This window comes from Nicotiana tabacum, chromosome 10 (assembly GCF_000715075.1).
Source record: "Nicotiana tabacum cultivar K326 chromosome 10, ASM71507v2, whole genome shotgun sequence".
NCBI lineage: Eukaryota > Viridiplantae > Streptophyta > Magnoliopsida > Solanales > Solanaceae > Nicotiana > Nicotiana tabacum.
In genome coordinates, this window is record NC_134089.1 from 37,053,052 (window position 1) to 37,060,948 (window position 7,897).

Sequence of the window (7,897 nt, forward strand, 5' to 3'; positions counted from 1 at the left end):
CTCAAAAAAATTTATAAATTCTTTAAACATTCTCAAATAGATCAAATATCTAGTATTGTCTTTCTCATAAAGTTCTCCAGCAACAACAAAGTGATTGAAAGACGCTCTTCAAAATTAACTCGAAGTATTGTCAGACGCTTCTTAGTTATCAAATACTTCAAGATGACACATACCATTCTTTACTCGAGAGATACACCACTTTGCGTCAATCGAAGAAACACAACAAGAAAGATCAAGAAAAGTTGGTCATGTTGATCGACCGATTCGAAGTACTACCCGACTTTTTTGGAGATTAGTACATCACATGGAGGCCCATCATCATACATTTGAGAAAAATACTGTTGCAACACTCGAATCACAGAAAACAATTCAGAGAAAAATCAAGAGAATACACAAAATTGTACTCATATTATTTATTAATGAAATGTTTTTTCTTCATCTTTATTTTTGCGATGTACACAATTTACTTTTTGATATTCGAAGTTTTTCTGGGAACTAACGTTTGGTATGCCCAGTGAACTAACTTTACCATTTGTCTCTTATCTCATAAACTAGATCTGCAAATATAGAGCTAATTGTTATAGTGGCTCAAGGAAGAACAACAATATTGCATACATTTTGTGCCTATTAAATGTGATCGTACTGGCCTGATGACAAGAACCATGCTATGATTTATTAGTATCGATAAAGATCAATACTCCATCTCCTTGGAAACAACTGAGAAAAGCAAATCTTCAACAATGAGAACATATCATCTCTTTTCTCCAATGCAGTTTCTCGATAACATTCCTCAAAATATTATAATATGTTGAGTCCATCAATTTCACACTAACCCTTGTTAATAATAAGAGTAAATACGAAATAATTTACTAACAACAAGTTTATCAATAGAATCTGTGACAACCCGGCCAGTCATCTCATAAGTTACCACTTTGTTTCCCCTATTTTTGCTTCTTTATGCATCGTTATCCATATTTTATGGTATCGGGTTGGTCGGATCGAATCCGGAATGATTTTAGTAAGGTTTGAGACACTTAGTCTCTTTTAAGGGAGTTTGAGTTGGAAAAGTCAACCGGATGTTGACTTATGTGTTAGAGGGCCCGGATACGAGTTCTGATAGTTTGGTTAGTTTCGAGATGTGATTTATGGCTTAGGAATGTGATCGGAATGGGTTTTGGAAGGTTGGAGTAGTTTAGGCTTGAATTGACGAAGTTGATATTTTGGCGATTTGTGGTTGATAGGCGGGATTTTGATATAGGGGTCCGAATGGAATTCCAAGAGTTACAGTAGTTCCTTTGTGTCATTTGGGATGTGTGTGCAAAATTTGAGGTCATTCGGATGTGGTTTGGTTATGGTTTTGATCAAAAGCGTAATTCGGAAGATTTTAGAAAGTTTGGCTTGAATCCGATGTGTTTTGGCTGATTTGATGTTGTTTGAGGTGTTTTGCTGATTGGAACAAGTTTGAATAATATTTTAGGATATGTTTGTGCCTTTGGTTGAGTTCCCGGGGGCCTCGGGTGAGTTTCAGGTGGTCTATCGGATCATTTTTGGAGTTAGAAAATTGTAGAAGTTGCAGGTTCAGCTGTATCAGGCTTTTACTCTTCGCGTTCGTGAGTGGACCCTCGCATTCGCGAAGAGTCAGTGGGGGTCAGTGGAAGTTTAGCCTTCGCGTTCGCGAGGGAGGCTCCGCGTTCGCGAAGGGATGGAAGCTCGTGCATCGCGTTCGCGAGATGTAAGTCACGTTCGCGTAGGGTCTTTTTGGTCAGCTAGTCTGAGGTCGCGGTTGTTCTTCGCGTTCGTGAGAGAGGGATGCGTTTGCGAAGGGAAGGATTGAGGAACCATCGCGTTCGCGATGGCCATGTCACATTCGCATTGGAGGAAAAGGTTGTCAAAGTAAGTTGTGCTTCACAAATGCAAGGCTTTGACCGCGTTCGCGAAGAAGGAAATTAAGTCCTGGGCAGAATGTTTTTACTAGTCTTATCCACGATTTTGGGGCTCATTTCCTCCATAGCTGGTCGTTTTTGGAGATTTTTGAAGGAGATTGAAGAGGGATTCAAGGGAAATCGTTGGGAGGTAAGATTTTCGGACTTAAAACTCGATTATTACGTGAATTTCACCTAGAAAATCATAGAATCTAAGCCTAAAATTGAAGAACTAGGGCTTGAAATTGGAGACCAAACATTTGGGATTTGAAGGGTCATTTGTGGATGGAATTTGATGTTATTGGTATGTATGAACTCGTGGGGAGATAAGGAATCTATTGGTGTAAAAATTTCTGAATTTCGAGACATGGGACCGGGGGTCGGTTTTTGGTAATTTCGGGATTTGTGCCCTTTGTTGATGGTTTTCGCTTGGGCTTTGTTCCTTTAGCATATGCTAACGTCCTCGTTCTGATTTTGGATAGATTCAACGTGCGTGGAGGCCGATTCTGGGGGCAAAGGCATCGCAACCTAGAGATTTAGCCGGTTCGTGGTGAGTAATGATTGTAAATGATATCCTGAGGGTTTGAAACCCCGAATTTGCACATCGTGGTGCTATATTGAGGTAACACACACGCTTGATGACGAGCGTGAGACCGTGTACTATTGGGGACTGTGACTTGGTCCGTCTCGGTTGATGATTTTACTGCGTATTTGACTGAATCTTATTTGCTATCATCATGATTTGGGTTGAATGTCATATTTGGGCTTCGTGCCAACTATTTGAACGCTTTGGGGATTTTTATTAGTATTTTCTCACTGTTTTGACTATATACTTGAACTCAGTCATGTTATTTTCCACTTTTTTCATACTCAGCCATGTTTTCTTACTTTTAGTTGTTATTTACATTTGGTACTCACTGAGTTGGAGTACTCACTTTACTCCTTGCACCCCTGTGTGCAGATTTAGGCATAGTTGGTACCTCTCCCGAGTGATGATCCCCCCAGTTTCAGGCGAGCGTTCGGAGACTACGAGGTAGTTGTTGACGTCCACAGCCCCATGTCTCTACTCTTTTATCATTTCTATTTCCCTTCAAATATTTGTACTAGTTCATGGATTTAGCAGACTTGTATTATGGTCTATAGCGCTCATGACTTGCGACACCCCGGTTAGGGCTGTGTTGGGTTGTGCTTCTGCACTTTATTGACATTATTCGCTACTTAGTATTGCTGTATCATGTTTTAGACTGCTTTTATGTTATTTAAATGTTTAAAAAGTGAATTGGGTTTAATTGGCTGACCTTGTCTTCACGAGAGGCGCCATCACGATCGGGTTCGGGTTTAGGGTCGTGGCAAGTTGGTATTAGAGCCTAGGTTACATAGGTCTCACGAGTAATGAGCAGGTTTAGTTGAGTCTCGTGGATCGGTACAGAGACGTCTATATTTATCCCCGAGAGGCTGTAGAACCTTTAGGAAAAACTTCATATTCTTGAAATTCTTGTCGTGCAAACTTGTTGATCCGAGCACTAAACCTCCGTTATTCTATTCTCTCACAGATGGTGAGGACGTGCGCTACTGGTCGGAGTGGACGACCCCCAGTACCACCAGTTGTGGCCACCAGAGGCCGAAGACGCAGCCGTGGTCGTGGTAGAGGTAGAGCAGCGAGGGTAGCACCTGTAGATCCACCAGCTGCTCTAGCTCAGGATCAGGCTCCAGCTATGAATGCTCCAGCAGCACCAGTTCAGGCACCAACTATGCCCATCATGATTTCGGGTCTTTAGGAGGCCTTGGCACAGATCTTATCAGTTTACACTAGCCTAGCTCAGGCAGTTTCAGCTACTACAGCCGCAGCTACTTCTCAGGCCGGGGTAGCAATCAGACTCCCGCCGCTCGCATACCTGAGCAGGTTGTGCAGGGACTTCAGGCGCTGGGGGCGCATCCAGCCCAGCCGGTTACAGTTGCTTAGGACTGTGTAGTTCTTGCCATGCTGGAGGACGAGCAGCATAGGTTGGAGAGGCTTGGTAGACTTCAGCCTCCGTCATTCAGTGGTGCAGAGGGCGAGAATGCCCAGAGTTTTCTGGACAAGTGTCAGAGGATGCTTCGTACAACAGGTATTCTGGAGACCAGCAGGGTCGCTTTCATTATTTATCAGTTTTCAGGAGCTGCTTTCACTTGGTGGGAGGATTTTGAGAGGCGTAGGTATGTTGGTGCAGCACCCCTTACCTGGCAGCAGTTCTCCATTCTTTTTTTTGGAGAAGTATGTGTCGCAGTCTCGCAGAGAGGAGCTGCGCAGGTAGTTTGAGTGGTTGCGTCAAGGGGAGATGATCATGTTGCAGTATGAGTTGAGGTTCTCTAAGTTGGCTCGTCATGCCATCTGGTTGGTCCCAATAGATAGAGCGAGGATCAGGAGGTTTATTGATGGTCTTACTTATCAGCTCCGTATTCTTATGACTAGGGAGAGGGTGACTGGTGCTACTTTCAAGGAGGTTGTGGATATTGCCCGTGAGATTGAGTCTGTTCGCCGTTAGGAGCGAGAGGAGAGGGAGGCCAAGAGGCCTCAAGGATCTGGCAGCTATAGTGAAGCTCCTTCGAGGGGCCAGTTTCAGCACGACAGAGGCCATTCATTCAGGTCTGCTCAGCCAGCTCGCCCAGGTTATCGTGGGGCATCTTCGGGTCATGGTTATCATGGTACTCAACAGGGCCAATCATCACTTAGTGCCCTTCCAGCTCAGAGTTCATCCCGTGCTCCATCAGTTCAGGGCTCTTCTATGCCGAGTACATATGCTAGTCACTCCAGTATGAGGGGTTCCCTTCAGTCCCCTTCTCCAACACCTGGGAGTTGTTATGATTGTGGTAAGGTGGGCCATATGTGGAGGCAGTGTCCTCGTCATGTTGCTAGTTTGTCCTAGTAGAGGGGTCAGTCGTCGGCTTCAGTGCCAGTTTCGTCACCACCACCCGGTCAGCTAGCTAGGGGTGGGGGTCAGTCAGCTAGGGGTCGCCCCAAAGGGAGATATCAGTGAAAATGCGGTCAGTCCTGTTTCTATGCACTCCCAAGCAGACCAGATGATATTGCTTCAGATACTGTCATTACAGGTATTGTTTCAGTCTGTCACAGAGATGCCTCTGTATTATTTGATCCCGATTCCACCTTTTCTTATGTGTCATCATACTTTGCTTATTATTTGGGTACGCCCCATGAGTTTCTTGATTTACTTGTTCATGTATCTACCCCGGTAGGCGATACTTTTGTTGTAGACTGTGTGTACCGGTTGTGTGAGGTGACTATTGGGGATCTGGAGACCCGAGTGGATCTGTTATTATTGAGCATGGTGGATTTTGATGTCATTTTAGGCAGGGATTGGCTATCTCTGTGTCGTGATATTTTGGATTGTCATGCTAAGACAGTCACATTGGCTATGCCGGGTGTGCCACGAATCGAGTGGCGAGGTGTGACTGATTATGTTCCTAGTAGAGTGATCTCTTTCTCGAAGGCCCAACGTATGGTTGGGAAGGTTGTCTTTCATATCTAGCGTTTGTGAGCGATGTCGGAGCTGAGGCTCCCAGTACTGATTCTGTTCCAATTGTGAGGGATTTTCCCGATGTGTTTCCTACAGACCTGTCAGGCATGCCACCGGAAAGGGATATTGATTTTGGTATTGACCTATTGCCAGGCACTCAGCCCATTTCTATTCCGTTGTATCGTATGGCACCAACAGAGTTGAAAGAATTGAAGGAGCAGCTTCAGGAACTCCTAGATAAGGGGTTCATTCGGCCTCGTGTGTCACCTTGAGGTGCACAGGTTCTATTTGTGAAGAAGAATGATGGCACAATGAGGATGTGCATTGATTATAGGCAATTGAACAAGGTAACAATTAAGAACAAGTATCCTTTGCCTTGCATTGATGATTTATTCGACCAGCTTCAGGGAGCGAGGGTGTTCTCCAGGATTGATCTCCGTTCAGGTTATCACCAGCTGAAGATCAGGGATTCGGATATTCTTAAGATGACTTTCAGGACCCGATATGGTCATTATGAGTTTTTGGTGATGTCTTTTGGGTTGACCAATGCCCAGAAGCGTTCATGCATTTGATAAACAACGTGTTCCGACCTTATCTCGACTCCTTTGTCATAGTCTACATTGATGATATTCGGGTATATTCGCGTAGTCAGAAGGAGAACACGAAGCATTTGAGAGTTGTGTTGTAGAGATTGAGGGAGGAGAAGTTTTATGCAAAATTCTCCAAGTGTGAGTTTTGGCTTAGTTCAGTGGCTTTCTTGGGACACGTGGTGTCCAGCGAGGGTATTCAGGTTGATCCGAAAAATATAGAGGCAGTTCAGAGTTGGCCCAGACCGTCCTCAGCCATAGAGATTCGCAGGTTTCTTGGTTTGGCAGGCTATTATCGCCGGTTTGTTCAGGGATTCTCATCTATCGCATCGCCCTTGACCAAGTTGGCTTAGAAGGGTGCTTCGTTTGTATGGTCGGACGAGTGTGAGGAGAGCTTTCAGAAGCTCAAGACAACTTTGACCACAACTCTAGTGTTGGTTTTGCCATTAGGTTCAGGATCATATGCCGTGTATTGTGATACTTCGAGAGTTGGGATTGGTTGTGTATTGATGCAGGAGGGTAGAGTTATTGTTTATGCTTCTCGTCAGTTGAAGCCCCATGAGAAGAACTACCCCATTCATGATTTGGAGTTGGCTTCCACGCGTTGAAGATTTGGAGGCATTACTTGTATGGCGTATCGTTTGAGGTGTTCACTGATCATCACAGTCTTCGGCATTTATTCAAGCAAAATGATCTAAATTTGAGGCAGCGGAGATGGTTGGAGTTGCTTAAGGATTATGATATCACTATATTGTACCATACGGGAAAGACCAATGTGGTAGCCGATGCTTTGAGCCGAAAGGCAGTGAGTATGGAGAGTTTGGCATATATTCCAGTTGGGGAGAGACCTTTTGCGGTTGATGTTTAGGCCTTGGCCAATCGGTTCGTGAGGTTAGATATTTCGGAGCCCAGTCGGATATTGGCTTGTGTGGTTTCTCGGTCTTCCTTATATGATCGCATCAGAGAGCGCCAGTATGATGATCCACACTTGCTTGTCCTTAAGGACAGAGTTCAGCATGATGATGCTAGAGATGTGACTATTGGTGATGATGGGGTGTTGAGGATGCAGGGCCGGATTTGTGTGCCTAATGTGGATGGGCTTCGGGAGTTGATTTTGGAGGTGGCCCATAGCTCGCGGTATTCCATTCATTCGGGTGCCGCGAAGATGTATCAGGATTTGAGGCAGTACTATTGGTGGATAAGGATGAAGAAAGATATTGTGGGATTCGTAGCTCGGTGTCTCAATTGTCAGCAGATGAAATATGAGCATCAGAGACCGGGTGGTTTGCTTCAGCAGATGGTTATTGCTGAGTGGAAGTGGGAGAGGATCACTATGAACTTTGTTGTTTTGATGCTATTTGGGTTGTGGATCGTCTGACCAAGTCCACACACTTCATTCCTGTGTGTACTACCTATTCTTCATAGCGGTTGGCAAAGATCCATATCCGAGAGATTGTTCGTTTTCATGGTGTTCTGGTTTCCATCATTTCTGATAGAGGTACTCAATTTACTTTGCAGTTTTGGAGAGTCGTGCAAAGAGAGTTAGGTACTCAGGTGGAGTTGAGCACAATTTTTCACCCTCAGATGGATGGGCAATCCGAGCGCACTATTAAGATATTGGAGGACATGTTGCGTGCTTATGTCATTAATTTCGGAGGGTCATGAGATCAATTTTTTCCACTTGCAGAGTTTGCTTATAACAATAACTACCAGTCGAGTATTCAGATGGCTCCATATAAGGATTTGTTTGGGAGGCGGTGTAGATCTCCAGTTGGTTGGTTCGAGCCCGGTGAGGCTAGGCTATTGGGGACTGATTTGGTGTAGGATGCTTTATAAAAGGTAAAGGTGATTCAGGAGAGGCTTCGTACAACAC